This window comes from Buteo buteo, chromosome 20, assembly GCF_964188355.1.
Source record: "Buteo buteo chromosome 20, bButBut1.hap1.1, whole genome shotgun sequence".
NCBI classification, from domain to species: domain Eukaryota; kingdom Metazoa; phylum Chordata; class Aves; order Accipitriformes; family Accipitridae; genus Buteo; species Buteo buteo.
Window position 1 is genome coordinate 2,500,039 of NC_134190.1, and position 26,442 is coordinate 2,526,480.

At 39.1% G+C, this 26,442-nt stretch overlaps 1 long non-coding RNA gene across 1 annotated transcript in view; it reads right to left on the reverse strand.

Annotated features, from left to right (window-relative positions):
* Positions 1 to 276: 276 nt before the first annotated feature.
* LOC142042476 (uncharacterized) overlaps positions 277 to 26,442 on the reverse strand; it is a 41,770-nt gene continuing 15,604 nt past the window's right edge. The window contains exons 4-11 of the long non-coding RNA XR_012653784.1: positions 24,990 to 25,107; positions 23,699 to 23,784; positions 21,063 to 21,258; positions 19,242 to 19,557; positions 18,816 to 18,919; positions 10,458 to 17,234; positions 7,937 to 10,251; positions 277 to 3,951 (exon numbers count right to left, since the gene is read on the reverse strand). This is a non-coding gene — a long non-coding RNA (uncharacterized LOC142042476). The remainder of the gene's footprint in view (positions 3,952 to 7,936; positions 10,252 to 10,457; positions 17,235 to 18,815; positions 18,920 to 19,241; positions 19,558 to 21,062; positions 21,259 to 23,698; positions 23,785 to 24,989; positions 25,108 to 26,442) is intronic.

Genomic DNA, 26,442 nt, shown 5'->3' on the forward strand with positions numbered 1-26,442 from the left:
CTCTGCTGACTATGTCTTCTATAGCTGTGGTTCACATGTAGGGTGCTCAGGAGCCCAGCCCATTAAGAGCAGCTGTTAGCAAAAGCAAGATAATTTAGCTGTACCCTTAGCACACTTCATTGAATTTTGTGAAGAGTTTACTTTTATTTTGGATTTCTCAGCTGGTTTAGTCATAGCCATGAGGACTTGTCTTTAATAGACTTTGTTGTTCAAACTCCCTTTAGTTGCCACTCCCAGAATAGTTCAAATTGCATACCTGAGTATCACAGCCATCCAACAATCTGATCTTGTCAGGTAGACATTTTTTAACAGAAAAAATAACATGAGTAAAGCGTTTCTAGACAACAGTCCTGTTTTCTTGAACAACAGTACAGCATCAATAATAACAGGATTGAGGCAACAAAAGGAAGAATGTTATATGATCATTAAAATTTTTAAAACTGAAAATTGCAATGAAAACAATAACATTAGAAAATTATCTTTCCTTCCATTACTCATTGATCAAATATAAAGGGGTATTATATCATGAACAATGCTAAGTACAGATACATGCTTGTCACTGTTCACCTATTCATTTCAGTCTACTGGCTTTTCCTTTTAAAACTAGCTTACATTTCCTGAGGCAAAGCCTGTAGTATGTTTTTGCTTTTCCAGAGGCAAACTTTATTGCCTCTGAAACTCTGATGCCCTCCTACTCATCCGAGGGAATAGCCAAATCAGAATTTTGAACCATAACAGTAGATGAAGAAATTACTGCCACTGAAGAAAGCAGGGGTGCATACGTGGTCTGCTACAACAGAAACGAAAGAGCACTAAGAATCATGCACTTAAACCCTTTTCAGTGGTCATGTTTCCCCTCTGTTGCTTTAACACAGTAAGAGCTCAAATGACCACAGTCTAAGTCAATATATCTTTTAAAATAACTTTAGATGGATGTTATGGATATATTCTAATTGGACTGAGATTTTGACTGAAATAACTTCAGATGAAGTCTTTTGGCTCTGATAAGCCTAGATGACTTAAAGCACATTGATCTCAGTGTTCAGGTACACTCAAACCTTCACCTAAAAGTAACAGCATAAAAGTGTCTTGACATACGTAGGTGTACTGGGGAATCTGCAGTTAGGAGGGGGAAGCATTTTCTCAAACTGTAGAACAGATACACAGGAATACCAGTGAGTGCTTCTCCTATACATTTGCAAAAAGAAAAAGGAAAAAAAAAAAAGGTGCTGTCAGACAGACAAGACACACAACTGCTTGCTTTGGAACACCGTGTAACAGTCAGCTCACCTTCAGGCTGTGGTTTCTGAGTCTGCTTGCGTCACTTGGAAAAATCTGCCGCTGTTCTGTGTCTCAGTGGGATCAGTTTCCCACCCCGAGCCTTCACCTTGTGCTGCCCAAGGGCTGCCGCTGCCGCCACTTTTTACCTTCCACGGCCAAACAGACAAGATCAGCTAAAGCCATTCCAAATTCTCACTGTGTCCCTGCACTGCTTCCAGCAGTGTTTGGGGCAGACAGCAGTACAAGCGGAGAGTCTATTCACTCGGGCCCTGTGCTATCTTCCACCTCCAGTGCCCATGAGTCTTACTCCTGTGAACCCTTCATTAACAAGCTAGTGGGAATCACTTGTACGGAACATATGTGGTTGTCTTTGTACTATGCCCAGGAGGAAAAATACTTCAGTGCATTAGTTCTACAGGAACAAAAATACAGAGAAACCAGACAAAGCACATAACTGCATTTCTTAAAGTTAGTACCCAGACTGCGGAATAAAGATTGGCAGATGCAATTTGTTCTTCCAGTCCATGTTAGCAATTGGTCATTAAACCATAGTGTCTTTGTTGTTAAACCACATTTAACTGTTACGAAGGCTCTTGTAGAGTGGGTCACTTTTAAAAAATTACTCACACTTTGTAGACACACACACACGTTCTTCCTTGTGACAGGACCATTAACAGACAATTAACAGTTTCTTTTTGTGGGGGCTTCTGCTGGCATTTTAGCAAATCTGCACAATCTGGTACAAGGTATACTTATTTGTCATTCACTCTCAGCCTTTTATATTTGTGGACAGACTTCCTATAAAAAGTATTTGCCAAATGGGGGTACTTAGTTGTTTAATAATTTTTTTGACATCAAAGTGAGACAGACCAGAAAAAAAGGGGATATTAGTAACCATAGCCAAGACAAAAGAATAGGAAATTGCTCTCCAGCCGCTGTAATAGACTAGTGCATGGATATTAACCCATCAGGAACACACCTCTCTTCTTGCATTATCACCTACCAGTGTGCGTAATTGTTTAATGCTTCAGTACCTTCTGTGTTTCAGGACATGGGAATACTGATATTTCTGATGAACTAGGGAGTTCTATTGGCCATAGCCTATCATTAACCAGGGAGAGCAAAGGGCCATTTCCTGACCTTTGGCTCTTACCTGGGAATCTGAATAAACTAACTAGAGTAATATGCATGTGTGGAGGCTTAATAACCACTTTCCGGAAGCTCTGGGCTGCTCATTTCAGTATTAATCATATCTATTTGCATCCTCTAAGTTCCTTAGTTGTTAATACAAGATAATGAGGTTATCTGAAATCCTCCCCACACTACTTCCTCAAGAAAAAGACTTACGATGTGCCCCAAAGTTTAACAACTTAGCCTGGTGGAGATATGCAAACTGAAAAATATAGGGTATTGCATCAGGTGTTGGCCTTCGCACTACTGCCTCCAGTGACCGTCTACTCAGGATGTCCAGCAAATTGCTAGTGTTACTGCAGATAATAAGATGTAGGACTTGCTAATGACTGCCCCAAGCCATCCAGTAGCCTTGAAATATAGAACTGACAGCATGAAATGAGTGCTGAAGCAAGTGAGAAGCCTATACATACGTTCTAGTTTAAGGCAGGCATAGTTTGCACTGTAACATTCATAGAATGTAGAAAGGCACCACAAAAGCCTTGTAGAAAATTATGGCAAACAAGTAATATTTACTGAATACCCTGATTATCAAATAGTACCGGTAGAATATATTGACATTATTTTAGAGCTTTATTTGGCCACATATAGAGTAAATCAAACACTCCTAGAAGCATCTCCCACATATGTGATGCAGTAAGTAATAGCACTATATAATGGCCCTGAGATATACTACTACAGCCAAGTTCAAATCTGAGAGAATATTGGAAAAGACTAGGTACAAAAATATATTTAGCCTCCACAACCACATACATAGAGGTAGCAGAGCAGGATCGAAAGACCATTGCCCAAATCATGAATGCTTTAATGAATATACAATCCCTTACGGAATAAGTCTTATAAACTGAAAGTTTTCTGCAGCCCATTCTACTCACTATCATTTTGCATTGGTTATCTGCCTCATTGAGATTCAAAGCTCAGCCCACCTCTGGGAAAGAAAAAGCAGCAACAAAAACATGCAGTGAAACGAAATGTTGTCTGCATCTTTATGAAACTAGAGCCCCAGAAGCCTCAACGTTGCACCCACCACCAAGTACAATGATGCAAAACTGATTCAGGAATATCTGAATACGGGTCAGCCTTTGCCTAGCACCTCCACACCGGAGGACATTGTGGTCCACCGATACGCTCTCCTTCACTCCATTATCTTGGCTGATGGCATACAGTTCAGGCCAGAAATAAAAGCCTGAATCTGCTTCCAAAAGGTAGACTATACCTTTGGGCACAGCCCTAAGCAAAGGTTGGTGTTTAACCTTCATTATGGGAGTCACAGGAGGCACTATGTCCCAGAGACACACCTCAGGGACAAGACATATACATAGTTTCCTCATTGCTTCAAGGGGGTAATAATTTACTACTCAATCAGCAGTGTTGGCCATCATCTTGGGGCACTTCTGGTGCAAGGCTTAGACTATTTCTTCTCCATGTTTTCTGCCTCCATGCTCTGAGATGGTCGTGGATGTTGATGTGGTAGGTAGCCTGCACAGAGAAAGGAAAGAAAGTGTGTATGAGAGGGTCTTTTTTCCCCAATTCCTTTTGTAAGTGCCTAGTTCAGATAAGTCACCAGAGAACTGAATTTATGTAAAAATTCTGGCCTCTACAAGACCTGGCACTTTCCTTTTTGTGCTCAGCTCATCTTCTGTATATGAATTAGATTTACTGTTTCTTTCTAATTAATTTTTTACCTAGTTGTAGGCAAAGGAATAGAAGGCAGTAGCTGCTGATGGAGAAGGGTGACCAAACAAGGTCTGGAGGGAAGAAAAGCATACTTATTCTTCTCATTTTATTTCATACAAATAACCTTAAAAGCAAGTCTTTATATGCTGGACTTAATTATATATAAATATACTTAAAATAGTTTCTAAAACCATAGGAAAAGATTGTTACTGAAAAATAACAGAGAAAGGTTATAAAAGGTTGCAGAATCCACTAGAACATATGAAATAGTTTGAATCCTAAAAGTCTTGCTTCAACTAAGATTTTTTCCAACCTTAGCTGGACATAGCATCTAGAAATTTGCTTTTCCTCTAGTTTTTGTTTGTTTCCTTGCTTGGTTTTCACTTTGAAAGGAACCAACACATAAAAATTCTCCTGGACATAGAATGCAGTGAAGAAAACAATTGCTTCAATTTTACCAAAAAGGCAGTATATGTGCTTCACATTCTTTTTCTAAGTACTTTGCTTTCACTGTATTTTTTTAATTTGCCATAGTCCACATGCATTGCTCTCTTCATGGTAAAGGACTAAATTATTTGAAGGAGTGAAAGCAGAACTATGATTTCTATACTGTGCTCCTGGACCAGACTGGATAAAGTTGTAGGGCAATAACTTCACAGGTAAACAGCTATTTCCTATTTCCTTGAAGAAAAAGCTGACTTTAGGCTCCCTCTCTAACACATTTTTGCTGATTGACAGGGTCAGACTAAGCTAAAGAACTGGTTTCTCTGGCTTGTCCCTATTACAGCAAGTTTTGTTGGAACTCAACATGGGCCACTAGTTCTAGACTTTCTCACCCTCCTGAACTGCCCTCTATACTAATTCTGATCTCAGCTCCTTTACAGACTGGCAGAATGTGGTCCTGGGGAAAATTTAGCCCAATTAAAATGGGATCCAAAATTCTCACTGCTTCTAGGCTTCACCCCAGCACAGGTTATATTTAAGAAACATATTGAAACCCCAACTAGTTTCTGAAATTTTTGAATACTGATCTTGTCCCATCTTGGTGTAGCTCCCTTCAAGATGCAAGATATTGACTCATTATTACAATTGTACATAAGGCTTTAGGCCTTCCTTGTTCTTTTTATTGATCCTTTTTGTTGTTCTTCTTATCTTACACAGTCCTTTGATGGCTGAAAATAGCTGACGAGCTAAATAATGAAGTGTGGGGATGAAATCTAAAGTACAGTGTGGCAGGATGTGTTAAAGCTTTAACCTAACAATACATGGAAAAATACATGGTCTGATATAATTTCACTTCCTTCTAAATCTGCAAAAGGAAGAGCAGAAGGGAACTAACTGGTATGAATAAAAGCTGATGTTTTGTTTTTTATATATGTATGTATATATTTGTACCAATACAAATATATTTTAGACTGATTGAAACTTCTGTCTTCTCTATCATAGAGACTTCATGGCAACTGGATAACTAGTACAATTATGGCACTGCAATAGTTAAGAAAGTGAACAGTAGCCAATAGGTGAGGACAGGCTTTATAATTAGGTAATTTAGAACCTTTGGATTATTGTTTTGTTTTTCTGTGGACTCCTGATCTCCATTGACAAAAATTGAGGAAGGACACCTTTTGTTATTTATTTTCAAGAGTTTAGCAATTCAGCTGAAGTGGGAGAAATTATGAGCCTGGGCATTCCTGGGGTGACATTCTTGACAAATGCACCTTCAGTCAAACCAGTTCTGAAACTTTTGAATTTCTAAAGTAAAACACAGGAACATGACCCCTTTCTGAATGCAAAATGTACATAATACATTACCATTGTTACTCATGTGCAATAGAGAATCACAGAATGGTTTGTGTTGGAAGGGACGTTAAAGATCATCCAGTTCCAACCCCCCTGCCATGGGCAGGGACACCGTCCACTAGACCAGGTTGCTCCAAGCCCCATCCAACCTGGCCTTGAACACTGCCAGGGACGGGGCAGCCACAAACTCTCTGGGCGCCTCACCACCCTCACAGGGAAGATCATCTTCCTTGCATCTAAGCTAAATCTACCCTCTTTCAGTTTAAAGCCATTACCCTTGTCCTATCACAACATGCCCTTGTAAATAGTCCCTCTCCAGCTTTCTTATAAGCCTCCTTTAAATAATGAAAGGCACAATAAGGTCTCCCCAGAACCTTCTCTTCTCCAGGCTGAACAACCCCAACTCTCTCAGCCTGTCCTCATAGGAGAGGTGTTCCATCCCTCTGATCATCTTCGTGTCCCTCCTCTGGACTCAACTCACAATATCTTAATTATGGTCATGTCAGTGACCAGAAAAAGTGCAAAATAATCTGTACGTTGGTTTCAAATTCCCTTCTAGTATAAATATAGCTACCAAAAGCACAGTTGGATGAGTGGGATGTTCTTCCATTTAATTCTCTTCCTATAAGCACCTAAATCCTTTCCCCATACCAGACCTGGTGCATGACAGGAAGTAGTATATTAACCTTTGCCTGATCTGATAGCACACAATGGACTGGTAACCTTAAAACCAAGATTATTCCATTAGGCAAATCATCAGATCACTGTTCAAATGCCAAAAAGACAGCATTTCCTTTATTGAATGGCCATCTTGAGATGAGCAGACATCAAAATCCAACCTATTATTGTACTGTTTTAAAGCTTCTCTCTTATAGAGGTGTATAAGGAAAAACATGTCAGGCAATAATCAGTCTACTTGTTGGTTTTTTTAAGTTTAGACACCTGAAGTAGATACTTTTGAATAATTAGTAAAATTCAACATTGAGTGTTCTGAATTGACAGAATTTAGTGCTTTGGGAAAGTACATATAGATATACTTACCTTATAATATACTATAAAAAATGGTTTTGACTAGGAGAGGTTAGGACAGAGGGAGAAAAAAACTGAACAAAATTATAAATACCAGTTTGCATTTTATGCTGAACATAAGTATTAGGTTGTCTGCAACAATTAACATGCTGTATTATTGACAGTTGTCACACTGCAGGGAAGCTTGATGCCTCCATGAAGGACTATGCTTGAGAAGCAATGGGATGGCAAATTAAAGCAGTAATAAAGGAAGCAATGTGTTCCAGGCACATTGCCTAATCTAAGATACTGAGAATCTGGGCTCAAACAGAAAGTGAAATCAGACTAGGATAAGGTGCATCTCTAACATTTAAGTGTTTTAAAGATAAGATGACTTTAAAAAATTCTTTGCTAAATTTCCATTTCTGACTTCCCAGCCATGTTGTCCTTACAGTGATTAACCTAGAAGCTTGGGAATTTGACATGTAATTCCACTGATGGAAACAGCGGTGCTCTACATAGTCCTGTCTGGCTATCTGTCCTATAAGGACACAAGTATCACACCCGTGAACAGTGGGACTTGGTCAGGCTCGAACAGATCTGTCCAGCACATTTCACCATAAATTTACATCCCTCTGTAACATCTGTCTCCTCTTCCCCATTTGCTAGTGATTTTTCTGAAGTGAGGCCAAATGTCCCAGTGTTCTTCTTGGCTCATCTGTCACTGTCTGTTTGGGTCTCTCAAATGTACAGGACAATGTACTCTGTAAATTAAACTTGATTATATGAGCTCATTAGGAAAGAAAACTAACAAACATGCCAAACAAGGGCTCAATCCCCTTTGTACAGACTGGTCTAACACGTGAATTCATTAATTCATCACTTAATTAATGAGATTTCTAACTAACAAATTCTTTAATTCATAACTTGCAGCTCATAACTTGTAACTCGTGCACCTACGAACAAAATAGTTACCTACCTAGCTAATGGTGACAGCGCTCATCCTTTCTCCTCCATCATGGTGTGGGCATCCCCTGTATCCCACCTGGAAGCACGAAAGCCTCGGGAGTCCAGCTGCTGTTGGATCCACCTCAAAAACTTTTTGGGTAAGCTGATGTATCTATAACTTCCAGCTTGGAAGTTTGGTCTTCTTCTTTACATTTTTTAGCAGATTTTGAAGAAACTGCCTAACATTGCTAATGCAAGGATTATGGCTGCAGGAGACCACACGCTGTAGGTGACAGTGGCTGCATAATGACCTTTAGCCATTTCTTGCCACTGCATCCTGCCTACGTGTTGCCCTCGCTTTGAGGTAATGGTGCTGCTCCCAGCATCCATCAGGCCTTAGCATGAGCTGGCTTAGCCAAAATCTGAGCAGGAGTTGAGTGAAGAGTCATACTCAGACAGAATTTTTCTGATCATTATTCAGCTGGCAATGGTAGGGCTACTCAAAGAAAGGTCTACATGCTTCTCTACTTCAAACCTGCAAATGATTTGTGAACAACAAAATTAAACAAACAAACAAAAAGTTCTGGAGAACATTTTTAGAAATGGAGCTTCAGCAGATATTCTTCCTGTATTCTGACAAACTGTATTTACTCTCTAGCATATTCAAGCATATTCTCTACTAGCTTGACTGAATTGTTTGAGAGCAAAGAATTTGTCATCTTAAATTTGTCTAACAATTTTGACACTTATTTCAGGTTTCCTTAGAAACAGAGTTTAGCAATATGTAGCCTCATGTGTCATTTAATTGGTACCTTTTTTCATTGGCAATTGGTGTTGGTGAATGTAATACTTTGCTCTATAGATTAGATGTAGATGATAATACAGGATTTTAACCAAAATACTTCACTGGTTATGTGTAACTTTCCTCCAGAAGAAAAGCTACGTTCAAACTGTGTCTGTTCTTATTAATGACTGTGAGCCATTCTGCAAATGACTGTATTTTATACATTCACAAGCACACAAGTTAAAGAAATGAGGAATGTGCATGAGAACATGCTCCTTATTGATATAATCCTTGTATCTGCAGAACAGTCACTGTACTTGCAGTCTACTTGTGTAACTAAATATGGTTTTATATTACAGTGAGCCAAATTAATCATTTTTCATCACTCAAAAGCAGAGGTCCCACTTCCTCTTTCCTCCATCTTCCTTTTCTAATCAAACACTGTTTTCACCTTCTGTTAATTCTGGCACTTCTCTGCTTGCACTCTGAACTTATTCAAGGTAAACACACACATATTTTTGCTCGGTTAGTGAATTGAGTCAGCTTACCATGTGATCAAAGTATTGCCAAAAGCTGGGGAGAGGGAACTACACAGCTGAGAGCAGGCAGACAGGTCTCAGCTGCAACGTGACACCAATTTCCACACACACACACTCTCCATGAAAGCTTATTATTACTGAACTTATTATTGTAGGAAAGCTTATTACTAGAGTAAGGCACTGTGTTGTTATGGATTTTACTATCACACATCATGGTGAGATAATTTTTGCATTAAAAAATCTTGTGTAGACTTGGAATAGCATAAACTTTGCTTAGCTTTCTTTTACAACAAATGCCCATAGCATCCAAGTCAATCCTAGGCAGTTTATTTTGCAATGTACTTCAGGTAATCCAGGACTATATTGGTAATTTTTTCCTAAAAAATGGGAAAAACTTTGCTGGTTTTTACACTCATTATAAAGAGCTTAGGCGCGGAAAATGAGAGGGAAAGAGGTTTTATTGTTAATGGGGGATCACTGTCAAAATAAACATTCAATACAGAGAAACACAGTTAAACATAACCATCAAAGCACCCATTGTCTTCACTGGCTTTTTAAATAAACGCATAGAAAATACAACAGTTAGAAAGATATACGACATTTAGAAAGATATTCAGTAAGTGTGTCTCCTCAAGCACTGATAATAAAATTTTCAGAAAGAAGCAAATGGGCTAAACCGCCTCTGTTCCCTTCCATCAGGTGACTCCTTAAAGCTTAAGTATCTGTAAGGGCTTGAGGTCAAGGTCAACCCTTGATATCTCTTAAGTGCTATATATAGTCTAAGTATAGCACAACTACCATACTGTTTTCAGGGCAAAGAGCAGAGAACAGACCTGTGCTGAACACTGAGGAGATAGGAGGTTGCACCCTTAATAAAATTAAAGTGGGCTCTGACCTTTCCAGGTTGTGATAGCTGACTCAATGTTGTTTGTGGGGAAAAAGAATAATTACTAATTTATCAGCAGTGAAATGAAGCAGCGTGTTTCTTTTCAGACGCATTCCAGGAAACACTAGAATTCAAATCTGAAATTACAAGCAGACTTGGATTAGTAAGGAAAGTTTTACCCTTTTATCCCATATCACTCTGCTACGCACGATCAACAAAACAAGATGACACAATATGCCAGCATTGCAGTATAGAATACTTCTATGCAGCACAGGGCACAGACTTATCAAGATACTTATGCAAATTCAAAACTAACTAGCTAAGGGGTCAGCATTGTGGTTACCTCAGTGCAGAGCTCTGACGCTGTGTAATTATTCTTACTGGGAAGCAGGATATGTTATTGAGAGCGGAGTCTGCGCTGATGTAATTATATTGCTTTGGGAATCAAAGCTGGTATCTCTGTACAGCACTGAGCTGCCCTCTGTAGACATACCCGCTTAATCGGAACCAGCTCCAGCTTTGCTTTGTAAAGCTGCACTCTGTGATGGAGACACAAAGTTTCAGGCTTTGGACAGAAGGATATGCTTTACAGTCCAAGTAAGATTCCACTGTATTGCACCATTACCCGGGTGAGCCTATCTGAAGTTATGAGCCGTTTATTAAGCATGCCATGGAAAGCATCACGCTGCAAGTTCATCTCCGCTTGCTGTTTGAAGCAGTTTAACCCAAACACTTAAAATAGTCTTGAAGGAGTCAGGGACTCATTTGATGTGAGAGAGGTCAGGTTGCGCATATGTGTCAGGAATATCCCATTATTCAGTCAGCACCAATTTACGCATAATTGAGATAAAGCAGATAAGTGGATGGGCACAGCATTTCAAAGGAATTCTCACAGTCCACTAACTCAGCACATTACTTGATTTTGGTGAAATACATGAACCATCAGTCAAATGGAAATATGAGAAATACAGACTATAATCAAGAAACTGATAAACAGAGAAGCAAAAGGAGAAACTCAAGTCAGAATAGTGATTTTAAAACAGCCTCCCTACCATCAGAACTGTTGAGTAAAACCTGAAAAAGGGGCCCACTGCTCACTGAAAGAAACCTGGAACCTTTGACAGAACATCTAGCAAAGGATATTTCACTGAGTGTGACTGGAGAGAAATCTTGATAATCCCTGTTGCACAAAGAGCCTTCTGCTGCATGATGCAAAAGTGTCATGCGCAGCATGCAAAGCTCACAGTTGAAAACAGAGACACTGTTATTCTTTTTACTGCATATTAAACATACTGTATATTAGCAGGTATTCACCCTAAGAACATTCAAAGATGTATGCACAGAACAGTCAGCTAACCCCAACACCTATTTTGTTTCTTTTCAGAAGGCATTATCCTGCACAGACCTACAGTGTGGATTTTCAGCTTTATGGAATTCCAGCTTGGCCATCAATATCATCATGTTCAGATGTGTAAAGTGACCTGAAGGGTTTTAACCACCAGATAACAGAACATTTCCATGTGGAATCACTAGGTTGATACCAGATACATCTCTTCGCTACTGTTTGGCATTGCCGCAGACTTGGTAATGAAGAATTGAATAGACAACAGAAACACCAGCAGAGTACGTCTGTGCAAAACCACACAAGACCTAGATTTTGGGTCTACCGAGCACGCTTACAAAATGCTACAAACAAGGAAAAATAACCTGGCGGAAATAACAGACCAGATTAAAAATCAGTTAAGACATACTTGAACCCCCATAATATCATGTCTAAAGGGAAAAGCATCAACAAAGGAAAAAGGTTCCCCAGCCACTACCACCCAAGCAAAGACATAACTCAAGTAGGTAGCACATCGGGTTTAAAAAAACCACTAGCAGTATTTACTACGGTGGTTTTTTTATGCAGTAAAAATAATGTATATTATGTTCATTCTATTGTATTATATTTTAAATAACCTATCTCTTAGAAGGAAGCTTTTCTCTCATAATTAAACTGAACTACAAGCAAAAGACATGGCTCACCCTAACACATTAGCTGTCCAGCTATTTCTTTAGATTTTTCTAGAAAGTACATGAGTTACCTTCTAGTGAAGAACTAATGGTTTAGGAAGTCTTTAAGATCAAATGGCATAGTACTGCTCATCAACACCTGAATGAAAAAGAATACAAAGTTCTGTTTCATGAGCTAGGTTCTAGTACAATACATATGACTACTCACAATAAATAATTGTAAAAAATTTGAACAAATTCTTTCTTGCAAGGTTATATGTATGTCGTGATTTGTAAACGTTCTTTTATCAATGTTAAGCTCTTTGGAATAGAAACATTTCCCCATTCACCATCTGTACACATCACATCATCAGCTTTTAGCCAAATTCACATTATAATACATTGGCATTTATAATCCAATTAAAAATCAAAATTTAAAAAAAAATGTGATCTATAAACAATCTGGGTGTCCAAGTGATATGTTTCTGTGTCTACGTATGCCTGTATTTCATTAAACATAAACTACAAAGTCCCTGGGATAAAGAGCGTCTGTGATGGCCAGATCAGATGAGGATACTTGGACCCCAGGTTTTTACAAACATGAGAAGCCAAACAACACCCTTACTTAGATCTTAAATGGAATTTTTTAACATGCTCTGGAAAGAGCTCTTAATCATTATCAGTCGCAAACCCAAGATACAATGAGATAAACTGGATCGCCTAAACTCGCTGACTCCCTCAAACCCCGAGCTGAGACGGGACCAGCCCTGCTCCCCGTCACACCAGCCATCGCGTCGGAAGCCACGGGCCCTACGGGGGGGTGGCTGTAGTGGGGGTGTCCCTCTGCTCCCGCCGTTCTGTGCCCCCAGCGCGGAGGCACGTCCCCGTCATCCACGGGACAGGATACAGGACACGGGAGAGGATGCCGTGTGACCAGACGCAAGGACCGAAACCACATCCCTCTGCCATTACTGTGCACCTTGGGAAAGCCAACTACGGTGTTCTGGTGAAGTTGTGCCAGCTGAAGGAGCTGTGTCTAAAAGAGGAAATTGGTTTTACCTTTTCTAAAAAGACGTGACGCTTCGGCCAGCTTTAAAAACTAGATGCCTTTGAAGCCTGACTTTAAGTATCAAAGCAGAGTTACTCCATTCCAGGACATGCAACTGGGAAAAGCTAAACTATCTGCGAAGTGACCTAGTGACAGCAGAACTGTGGGACCTCTAACAATCCCCAAAGATAAAAAGCATTAAAAAAAAAGCCACTATTGTTCTCAGTTTGCATGAAGTAAACACTAAAAAAATGGTCTGTAAACACAGAGAAAGGATTTCCCGCAAGTTAGGTGGGGTATTCAAAGCTTGCAACTAAATCAAATTGAGCCAAAAAAGCAAGAATTCTAGGGACGTTTAAACTCTCATACAAGTGGATGTGTCTGTGTCTGCCTGTGCACATGTGAGTAAAATCATAAGTATTTCCGACCTCTTAATTACTGCAGAGGATATAACAGTGTTTGCACAACAGCAGTTTCCTGTTACTGATATATATGGGGTTTTTTTCTAAGTATTAAACTTTTGCAGCAGGGACAGTTTTGGTTTTACTGTCTGAAACACTGAATGTGTTACCAGTTGTCTTACTAGACATCAGCAAATTACATTTCTGATATTAGAATTTAAGAACATATCCATTTTAATATTTTAATCAACAGATACTCAAGACTGTAGCTTGTAACAATTTGCACAGCTTGCACTGAAACCCTCAGAAAAGATTGTAGATCAGCAGAAGCTAGTCTGCACAGACTTGGCAAGGATGAAACGTAGTTAATGAGAAAGTTTTAAAATGCATTATTTTTTAAGGTAAACACACATGTTAAAATGGACCTGATTTTTACATTTTAGGAGGCCTTTAATATATGGGAATGAGAACTTCCTGAAATAAATGATTTTGTGAGAAGATGGCAGAGTAGGGAAGAACCTTATTTAGCAGAGATGGTTAATACCAAATTTACCAGTTCCCCTCTCCCCAAATCTCAGTTGCAATACCAGTTGCAGCTGACTGACAAATTTCCAGCGCTGTCATTCATCAAGTCCCATTGTGGGTGAAATGTTTCTGTTAGGATCCCAAGTTTCTACTGAGAGAGATGTCTGGGTTGCTGGATCTCTTCTGCTCAGAGAGCACCAAAACAAGGAGTTCTGATTCAAGTGCAGACATTTTATGCAGAGGAATGCTCAAAAGGCTTTGCCTCTTGTTGAAGAACGGAAAAATAAAGGTCAAAAGCTCAAAAGTTCTCATCAAAACACCCTGATACCAGGTTTAGTCAGTCTTGTATAGTTTTTGAATTATGATCTTGCTTATAATTAAACAAAATTAAAAATCTTACATTTAACATTCACAGAGAGACTAAATCTTTAAACTCTAATGTACTTCTAATCTGTGTTGCACCGTTATGAATATGTCAGACTTAGAATTGAAGAAAACCACTAGTTTATTGATCAAGCAGAAGTCTTTGGCTGCTTTTTGATTTCACAAACTAAGTGAATTACTCAACTATTTCAACATTTTTTCTTTTAAATAAAGTAACCTTTTGTTCTATTGGTGAAAAAAAAAAAAAGGCAGGAATTTCCCTTACTCCTGAAAGGTTGCAAGTCAGTGACTTGTCTTCATACCTGTCCAATCTATCCTTTTCAGGAGTCAGCATTTACCCAAAAGCTGTCTTGGTTGTTTCTTTGCTGACAAAAGACCATGCCCTCACATAGTAGCTGATTAGTGAAATACCTTGTTTTACTGAGGCAAGAGTTCCTTCATCCCACCTGTCATTTCACTAAGTCTGCAACTGTTGTCAGTCAAGCTGGTTTCACTTGTTTAAGATCTGCTGAATCTCTATTCAAACTGAACAGCACAGTCCTGGAAGCCAGTGTTGATCTATGAACTCTCTCAAGTGAATTCTCTGTGCTCCAGAAAAATTGGGATTACATAGGCTCCAGTTCCATTTGCAATGACTATAGAAACAAGACGGCTGCTCTGGCACAGAAATTATCGGTTTCCTGTCCCAACCACAAGCACCTCCAGAATTCTTGACAACAAAGGAGGAACAACACCATCTTAACTACTTTTCACACTGGCACGAATGTGCCTGACCGTATTTTTAAAGAACTATGTGGCAGTATGCGGGCAGTGGACCGTAAATGACACAATTTACACATCTATGGTGTTCAATACTGGTTGAAACTTCAGCCTCTATCTGCTTAAAAATGCTATAGCAGGGAGCAGGAGACAACATTGGGAATGTAGACTCAGCACGGTATCCCTGACTGCCTTCCAATCGCTCACAGACCATAATTATGTGTTGGTTGCGCCCCATAGCACTCTGCTATGTGTGTGTCCTTTCCTCATGTGAAAAAACATTAGAGGAAAACTCTGAAAAACTTTGTAAAGATTTTTGCTGCTTGAGCCTGTTCATTAAGTTTCCACATCTTGGGGCTAGTTGGGTACACAGAATGACATAAATAACCCATCTTTTTATAACATAAAATGACTCAGAGCTGCCATAGAGTGATTTTTTAAGGGCAAAGAAAAAGAACCAGAATGAATTCTTCAAATTACTATATAAGGAAATGCTTTTATGGCATTTTTGCATTTATAGCATTCCTGCACTAAGGCAGGATTTTTCATTCAGATTCAAACTAAGTAATGTTTATCACACAGCCAGTCTTTGGAATATAAGGAACTCTGTCTTCCCTGGAGCAGTATGTTTGTTCACATGCTCCATATTGCATGTAAAGCTCATAGTAAAAAAAGCTCAGATGGGATCAGGATAGAAAGTATGAATGATAAGATGTTGCTCAGTCGGCTCATTTTGACCAAAAAAGACTAGGGAGTGTCACACAAACAGCCCTGTAAACAGATTTTAGAGGCTGTAACTAGGAACAGGAGCTAGCTGGCTCCGAGGAGCCAACTACTCCTGCTTGGGAGTAGTAACCTACTTGCTTATCTCAGCAGCTAAGTGATTTACACAAAATGCATGGATTTACACACCTAGAGAAACACTACCATCTCCAGGATAAGCAGTGCACTCCAGCAAAGTTTGCATGTATTCTAAATATTCCTGCCAGGAAATCCAGATGTCCATGCACATGTGATAAACACTTACATAGGCTGGGAAAGGTCAATCCGTTCCAGCAGCGGATAACTTCTCAGTGCCTACTGAAGTTTATGTTCTCTTTGCATTCCAGAAACTTGACAATATCAGTGTCAGGAAGGTCAGACATACCCGGTTGTATAGAATTTGTGTGAACAGACTAGTCTAGAAGCCAAAGGCATGTCATGTTTTCACTCCTGCAACAAGTTGAAAGATACAGCGTTCACTGGAAATATGTCAGACAGTGCAATATTCATCCAGATTGGCAAGCTGCACTGACTGACTTCTAGTGGAGCAGGGTCACAGCAAATCATTTTGGCATCTTGGGCAGCTTGCCATGTCTTGCTTAGGAGCACTTTTGCATTCCATAGGCCTGTTTTAAGAAGGCACCCAGTTTGAGGCGAGGCTGGCACAACCTTTCTACCTCCTCTCTCTCTCCAGCTCAGAGAAGCAAACCTTCAGCACTGCGCCCGAAACAGCAGGAGTGATCCATGTTTGCTGGGGATGTGGATGATAACTGTGTGAGAGTGGGGAAGCTGATCACTGTCCGAGAGTCAAAGCTATCTGACTTGTCCAAAAATGGAGTTTGTCTTCTTTACAATTGCAGTCTCCGCATGGAAATGACTGTTGCTCACCAGTAACCCACCTTGCCTCTGTCATGTTTATCAGCAGTGGATGGAGCAGGACACTGTGTGACATGTCTGTGACCACTGGCACTAGATTCCATTCATTTTTTCATGTCTGACTTGGTACAGTTGTACAAAGCTTGTTGCCCAGTGGGCCGGACCACCCACATGTATGTTGCAACTTCATTCAACCTTGAAGGTCCTCTGTCATTAGCAAAGTTTCTTTTCTGTTGGTCTTATTACCACCTTGGTTTCATAACCCTATTTCTTTTTGAAAGTGAAGTCAGGCAGTCTGGAGGAAATTGTGACGAACACAGGTAGTTGTTGCCAACATATACAAAGCAGAGAATCACTTGTCAATCAGGATCACCTGCAAAGGAAGGGGGTGGCTTTGGGCTCACTCAAATACGACTCACCAGTGGGCCAAAAGATGGGCATGACATGGCAGCAGAACTGTAGGATCTCAAACCCACTTTCTCAGACCTCTCTGCTTAGTCTGTCCTGTAGCTGCAGATATTACCTCCTAAACATGAGAACTATGTCAAGACACAAAAGCGCGCGACAGTGATTATTCTACCACCCTGGCGATTGTCAATTAATTTGGCATATAAGTAGCTCAAATGTTAGGGCTGTCATAATAGAGATATGTGACTCTATCCAAGAACAGTACGACAACCCAAGCTGTATCATTTATCTATATCGATTGTTACAAATGGTTTTACATAGCTGGCATTCTCTAAATCAAAGAAAGCTATTGATTGTACAAATGTTTGGGTTTTTTTACTCTATACCTTAGGGTTCATAAACAGAGAAAAACGTTTCTCCATGGTATGTCAGTATTTTGTCTGCGTATGGGAAGTTCACCTACAGTAATGAGATATATAGAAAAGACCAAGACATAATACAGTGGCACATCTAAAAGCTGACAAACAGACAGAGATTCCAGACAAAAAAAAGCATGTTCCTTTTGATTGCTGCTTGATGTGTTTTGCAGAAGCTCAGAATAGCAAGTAGGAGAGAATCTTGCACAAGGGAGTAGGAGAAAAGCAAGCTTGGTAAGTCAGAAAGGAGGACTCAGTGGAATGATACAAATTCAAAAAATGAGGGATGTATTGTACTCATACACTGATCCTAATTTCAGCTTTTCATCAGTATACCTTTTTTTTTTCATAGAGGACATCTTAGGAATGCTACATGTCTTTGGCTCAGTGTACTGGTATCACAGCTTAATCAGATTTGGTAAGTGTTATCACATTTAGTGTTACTTTTGCTGCACATTCATGCATAGTTTGTAATACTGTTCTTGTTACAAGGTGGAAGTTTCCATGTTATTTCAGTCTTTGAATATATTATGATGATGATGATATAAAAGGGAGATCCATGATCCAAAACAGTGAGAAGAAAAGTCAAGACTTTTTTTATTCAACACATAGCAATACCAAAAAAACCCCACTATTCTTATAAAAATCAGACTCCCTTGCTATGTATTTCACGAAAGTTGTTTGCCTTTGCAACATCATTCAGTATCCTCTCCCTCTCCTCACCCTTTCTTTTTCATGGCATTAGAGCTATAAGGCAAAAAGCAGAAAAAGTTAGCTTCCTCATGTGCACTGCTACTCCCCAGGTGTGATATGAAGCATCACAGTAAAAACTGGTTGCCCTGCCAACCTTGAGACATGAATGACCACTGCCAAGCTGGCTATTCCTGTGAACATTGTAAAGCCACATAATGGCAGTGTATTAGTGAAAAGCTGAGTGTTAACGTGGGTTCTTTCATTCTCTCCAACATAGCCCTTACTGAGTCTCTCTTCTCTGTACCTCTGTCTTTAAAACAGTCACCTGGATATCACCCTTTTCAGGGAATTAAGAGTCAGCTAGGCAGAAGTGAAGAGATGAAGCACCATGCTCGGGGACACAGAGTGGGACACTGTTTCTGTTTGTATGTACTTACAGAAATAGGGAAGCGGTTCCAGGTGGTGCGCAGAACAGCTGAACAGCGGTCAGGATGCAGGCAAGGTGGTAGGAAAGGCACTTAACCCATGAAACAAAGAAAGGCTGGAAAAATATGTTAGTGTCATTAAGTTATTTAAACATCCCTACCCACCTACGCTGAAGTTATATTCTACTGTATCAATTTCTATTTACTGGATTTCACCCCATGCAGGGGTTTTGTCCTCTGCTTGTGGTTCAGGTTGATTCTTTGGTGTTTTTCAGGGTCTTCTAGTTCTCTGTGTCTGTATCAGGGCTTATGAGAGCCAATGTGTCTGACATTCTCGTATCTGTGTTACTGAGACTGCCGTAGCCTAGTTCGCAAGATACCATAAAACTTGACATAGAAATAGCAGACCATGGTAATTCTCATCTAGAATCTACTTACGAGGTATTTAGTAAAACCAGAATTCATCCCATGTATTCCTTCATCTGCATCATGGTGGTTGTCTATATAACTGCAGATCAGTTAAAGTAATGCAGATCCTTCTGGTGAAAAAAAGTCTCCACTCCAAGCTTCTCAGTGTATGACCCCAGCCAATAGTATATATGGCACATGCAGCACCAAGAGCTCTGGTTTGTGAACTCCTTATGAATTAGGCCATGACGATGTACAAGTCTTCAGATCAGTGTTTAAACAGCACAATAATAACCTCTCTACCAGGACTCCAGGACAGAAGAGGCAACATGGATGAACAGAAAGCCTGGAAGCAGCAAAACACGGTAGAAAAACAGTGGCAGGTTTTGACAGTCTTGCAACATGACATGTTTCACAATATAGAATCACCCATACTGGTGTTGGTGCAAGTAAACTTGTAATATTATTTAAGTAAAATGCCAATCATAAAAGCACAATTTAATGTGAGATAATTTACAACAAAGCGTTCTAATCTGGATGTAAGATATTGTAAGATGAACCACTCAAGGTAACCCACAACAGATTTCAAATGTAGACAAACCCTAGTGACCTCAGAACTAAGCATGCTCTGAGATATATTTGTCCTTAATCTTAGTATCCCTGTAATAACTCAAAAGGAAAATATTCAGAAAGTATTTCGTGTTCAAATATGGAAAACAGGTGACAAACTTGTAGCATAGATAATTACGTGTCACGTATGTTTTAAGTACCTATATACAAACATACTTGCGTTTTACTGCTTTATGTTTATAGAGCGTACTAGGAATGGTGTTAATTTATCAGGCAATAAGCAGCCACTGCCATCTATTGGAGACATTATTAAAATACAGAAATGACATTCTACTGCCAGCAAGGGATCTGGAGTACAGTATCCTTTCTGGAAATAAACGCTCGGTATTTTATCACATACAAAAACTGTTACAAGACTATTATCAGGGGCTGTTACCTTAGACATAGACAGATTACAGGTAAGGAAGTATAAACAAAACAAATTTTGTTCAGCTGTTTCAGAACCATTGTTAAAGTTTGCTTCTAAGATACCAAGTAATTGTCATCAATGCCATGCCCATACCCTGCACCACACAGCTGTGCTGACTGCTCCTGCACTGCCCACCATCTCTGCTCTTCCACCTGATCCGTGACAGCTCTTTACAACAACAGAACCCTTTGCAGATGTCTTTTAACATAATACAGTTCTGATCTGTGTCACACACTATTCCCATTGAAACTTGTTCCTAGGGCAACAATAACGAACAAGACATTCACAGCAGCCAACCTCAGAAATTGTTCTCCCTGCCGACACGGACTATGGCACCAGCAGAGACTGAGGGTATGGACTAGTGACCTGACGCTGCTGGTCGCTCACAGCCACCGACCGACCACTCACCAGCTAAACCGGGGTAACTGAACACATGTGCGCTTTTAGCCTCCCCAAAAATACATTGTGAAAGAAAATGTTATCTCAAATCCTACTCTAAGACTTGTTGAAAGCCAGGAAAATAAGACTAATCCCTCTTAATTTTAGAGATAACGTGAATACTCTATTCACCTACCAGATCCCCTTGTAAACCACAGAGAGAAAGTAATTAAAAAGGTTATTCCTACAACTTGTCGTAGATATCTGTCTTACAAGATGAATCATGGTGTGGAGACGTCTGTCTTCACAGACTACAAAGAGAGTTTAGATTTGAAGATCCAATTTTGAGATGCCTCAGTATAAGATAAGGTAAAGTGGTGTGCACTGCTCCCCAAAAGTGAGCTTCTGCTCCCTTCTGCCCCTCACCCCCTCACCTTCCTGTCCCCAGCATGTCTCATGTCCTCTGCTGTCCGTGGTGGATTTTGGACCTTTCCATGAGGGTCTTTAATGGAGTAAAATAACAGAAACCAAAAAATGTCAGTTTTCGGCCTTGCTAGTGAGTTAAAACAGCTCACAGGAGAGTCTGACAAGCACCAGATCCACACAGAGGAAGGGACAGCAGCGTGTGACCTGGAAAAAGGGAGGACAGAGTAAAGCAGGGCAAGAGAAAAAAACCTGTAAGACATGCTACCTTCAGGAGTAAGAAAGCATCTGATCAGCTCCGCCAGTTGTAAAACTTGAGATTCACAATCTGTTTGCACGTAAACCCTTTGAAAAAGTCAGTCTAGAAGAGAAATGTCATTTTTACTTACAGTTCAATTGTCTTTTTTTAATTAAGAAATGTAGGCAATTACTGTAAGAAAAGATTAAAGGCTGTTATATTACACTTAATAGACATCTGTATACAAAGAATAATACATTCAGAAAGCATCTGGACAGAGCAAACTGCAAATAAGGTTGGTGGTTCTCTTTCCAAAAGAAACACTGACTTGCTCACTTGTCAAGAGTACATCTGGACCTTGGCCGATCGCTGAGGGCAAGCTCCACAGAGGGAATTTTTGACACTTACTCTAGGGCTTGAGTAGAAGTTTGGTACTGAAGTTCAAGGTAGTGACCCAACAAGCCCAACATCCAATGGTCAAAAAAAAATAATATCAATGAGATATCTTAAATATGTTAGTACCTATCTAAATATATTAGTGCCTATCTCTTGCACTATAAAATTCCTTACATGGCTAAACATCAGTTTCTACACTCTAAACACCTGTATAAATCAGCTTAGTTTTAAAAATTTCATTTATTTTCAAATTTTGTTTTAAGTCTGTACTGTACAGATATGTAACACTTCTAAGTTGAATACTATTTTACTTCAAAAGTTGAATCTATATGTATCAATTAAAGGACCTGTAGGAAAATTAGAAAACACTACTGTTCTTAACATTATGCTCTGTAAGTCAATGAGACTATCATCAGAAATTGGAAAAATACACTCAGAATGTAAATTTATACACTGAAATGTTGCAGTATCTCAAGTGTACAGCATCCCAAGGGAAGCAAGTACTTAGTTTACTAGCTGTATGACACTCATAAATTGGTTTATTTTTGGCTATGAGTGGAAAGTTTTCAGTTGTTGACCTTACACATAGTATCTGGTTTTTTTATTTTTTTTTTTTTTTTTTCAGAACACACTTTCCATTTTCTGATCAGGTTTAACCAGGACCTTGGTTTTGTTTGAGGAAAAAACAACCAAGTGTCCTGCCATAGCACAGACTGAATAACAGCTGAAAGCAAAGAGCACCATCTGCTGAGTAACCACCACTCCTTGCTCTAACACATTTAAGGATATTTGGAGATTTCCTCACAAAGGTCCAATCCTCCCCCAATCCTTATTCATTATCCTAATAAACACCAGAAACGCTCTAAGGTAAAATATAACTGTATGAAATTATTTCATGCAATTTCATTTGCAAAACAAAGACACTGAACACAGCATGCTTCTTAGCGTTCAGATTACAGATTTATTGCTAGTTTATTTATACATGCTATGAGTGCCAATTCAAGTGCTATTACAGTAAAGAGCAGATCAGTTACTACTTTCCCCCCTTTTGTTTAGTAAGTATGAAACATGTGGAGCGTAGTTTCTTATGTTTTCAAACAAGGTCAAAAATTAGCACATTCTTTCACAAGTAATCATTTTAGGGCAGAACTCTTATGTGATAAATGTTAACAGGTAACTTCAAGGAAAAGTTAATTGCTATACAAAACAATAATTTAATAGCTCAGAGAGTTGAATTATGCAGTATTATATGAACAAGTTTTAAAACATATTCTATTTCTTGTATATACATATATACACAGCAGTATACCACACCTATGCTTAACTACTTTGCTTATCAGCACTTTCTATAAAGGATAAATAGTAGATAAAAAAATCAAATTGAGGTATTTGAGAGTCAAGTTTCTATACTGGCTTTCCCAGACTGTATCAAAATATCAAAATACTACAACTCAACTTTGATTTTGAAAGTGTACTAGAGAAGATGCTCTAAAAAAGCAAGTTGAAAATTTTTTTTTATTATTTGAATGATTAATTCAGTGAATGTCATCTTCAATTCTCTCAGCAAAAAGATCAGAGTAAAAGCTTCTTTCTTTACATGTGACATGAAGGACTGGCATTTCTAAATTTCTCCCTCTAGTGACCTCTTCTGTGTATTTTGAGAATAATCATATACTATAACTTAGCATGTATTTTACCCACATGGTTCACTGAAAACATATTAATAGATATTGAGGACTTCATCTCCATACAAAGCAATCTGATATGCATTAAAATCATTCTGTACAACTGGTTGTAATCTGTGCACTGCAGAACACACTATTTTTTCCACTAAGTATTCCACATAAGGGAGGGGATATAGAATGCTGCCTGTTCCTTGCAGAAGTCCCCTAACAACGCCCACAGCAAAATTTTAGCATGCCCAAGGAATCTGTTCCAAAAGAAAGCCAACAAAAGTCAGACCACAATGTCCCTTGATGAGATTCATAGCTGTCAGTATTTGGAGTCCCTTACCAGTATTTCGCAGCTTCGCCTTCACAGAGCATCTTGCGGCCACCCACTATTTCAGGGACTTTCTTCTAGAGAGAACTGAACGGTTCCTGGAGAGGGAAACATCAACGGAGGCGCTTTAGTGGATTGTGCACAATGAGGTCTGAAATTCTAAACTGATTCTTTGTCATACTGATGCAGACAGGTAAAGACTGGCATTAAGCAGCTTCTTCCTTTCTCCAGCATTTTGAAAATGAAAGAAAAAGTAGTCATGCTTTTTGGAGTCCCAAACTCTCACCTGCATTATAGCCACTTTGCTCGGTTATGTTAATAAGAGCAGCCTTAGAAGCTAAAACTACCGTGGTACGATCCCTGCTGCCTTGTCCAGTGGTGTACAAGTTCCTGATAGAACAGGATTTGTGGGTGCGGCATCCAGTATGGTTTGGGAATCTCTTGTTCTAGTAATGATTGTAGTAACTCATATGACAATTTGGACTGCAATGGATATATGTTGCTTAAACATAGATCAAGGGCCGTATCACACCAGCTTAAACACAACAGTCTCCTTAGTCCTGGACAGTTGTCACGCTCCTTCTCAGCTTAGCTTGAACAGCAAAGTCTGGAGCACTCTGTCTCACTATAAAGTTATCAAGCATAAACTGCTTTCTCTTCACCCAGCACTGGGCTAAAATGCATTAATATAAACAGACATGAATTACAGATTACAGCACTGTACCTTCTCTGAATGTAGACAGTGTTCTCATGGGGCAACTGTTCCCACGACATCTAATTGATTCAAAAACCTGAAGATTATCTTTTCTCTGAGCTGAGCAATGCATCATGTGCCTGATGGAAATAGTTCCTAATCTCAGCTTCAGCTAAAAAAGTCTCATTGAACTAGAGACTAAAAACGTATTACAGCCAAAAGCAACAGTGTTACAATTGATTCACATGTTATATTAGTTTTAGAAAAAAGTCTTACATAAAATATGTATTTCCCTCTTAGTGCACATGTATTTTAGACTCTCATGGGGCTTAAGCGTTCTTAGATTTTGTAACAACATGCATGTAAAGAAATGTATCAGTCAGTTTAAACAGCCTTTTAAAAATGATGCCTTTAATTACTAATTGAAAAAGCAGCATACCCAAATCACAAAAAAAAATTAATTATGTCATACCCTGCTGTCTGCTGAAGATCCATTCCTGAAAAGTACAATGGTTAGCAGTTTGTAATTTTTCCCAGTAAAATGAACGCAAGGGGGACATGTGTGTATTTCTTACTTTTCTATACTATGTAAATACACAGGGGCAGTACCTGTGACATGGAGGATGGATCACCATGAGCATCAAATGGAGAAGGTGCTGAAGTTCAGCAGCTGGCTTTTTGGAACAGGTTGGTATTCCACAAGAACTCATCTGCTTCATCTACAAAACTGAACGTTTGTGGAACATTTAGTTCTTGCTAATCAATTAAAGTCAATCAACTCAATAAAAGGTCAAGGACAGAAAAAGATGGTAATGATTACAGTCACTGAAGCATGGTATTAAATGACTGATGAGGGAATTCCAAAAACTATAGATAGCAAAAGTGCTATATTTGTATTTCATTATACTGTGTCAATAATTTAAGTATTTTTTATCTAGATGGCTGTTGAAAACAAGAAAAGCTCTAATTGCTTACCTTTCTGTAAAATTATAATAAAAAATAATGTATTTCTGTTGGTTCTTAGAGAAAAACTATGGTATTAATGAAAAATCTGTTTGCTGCTGAACAAAACTGGATTAATTCAAATGAGATACAGTAAACTTCATCTGGTGATTCTAATTCTCAGAAAACTGAGATTTTAACAGTGATCAGAACAAATTCCTCAGTATCTTGGAGACTCACACACTGAATTTTGAAAAATAAAAATGAAAAATGAAAAAATACTTTATTTCAACAGCAAGTTTAGGATCAATTTTCAATTCAGTTTCATTTTCTGATGCTGTAATAACAACAATTTCATTTTCCTATTAGTCTGTAATTAAGTGCAACATCCTTAACATTAAAAAGGCACAATTTTCTATCTCTGAACTGGTATGTCATTCAACACAGTCAGCTCATCAGGTTAATTTTGGTGGCTGCTGTGCATCAGCAAACCACTTGCCACACTCCAGACGAAAATTCCCCAGGAAAGCTTGTATCTCAGAATAGCATTTGAAGAAATAAGTCAGAACAGCCCACATGAAGCTCATTTTTGTATGGCAAACAGTTGGTTACTTCCCTTTTACTACATTATGCTTTGGAGAAGTTCAGGAACAAATCACACCACATTATCACTCCAAAGAGGTTCGTCATTATTATGTGTAGGCAAGAAACAGTAGCAGATTACACAGACCTGTCACATGTAGATGTCTCCATTGGGTTTGTTTCTATACAGGCACGGTAACAGAATACAAAACCCAGCGTGGAGCACACTTCACCACGAAACACGTACGAGTCACAGAGAGAAAAGGAGTTGTTCACTGGCCAGTCAAGTACAAGAGAGAACACCGGGACTAGCAGAAAGATACTTGCTCATTTTGATTAGACAGTAATGGTCTGAAAAAGGAGGAAAGTAAGTTTTCATTTCAGGAGAAGATTAAATCTTGAATTCCAGGAGTATTTTCAAGAAGAAATCGAGATTAAGGGTTAACACGCTGCACTCAGATTCAGAGCATCCCTTGGCTCAGGCCCCACGCGTTAACGTGAGGAAAATGAGCTGTCGGGCAAACGCTGAGGCAGAAAC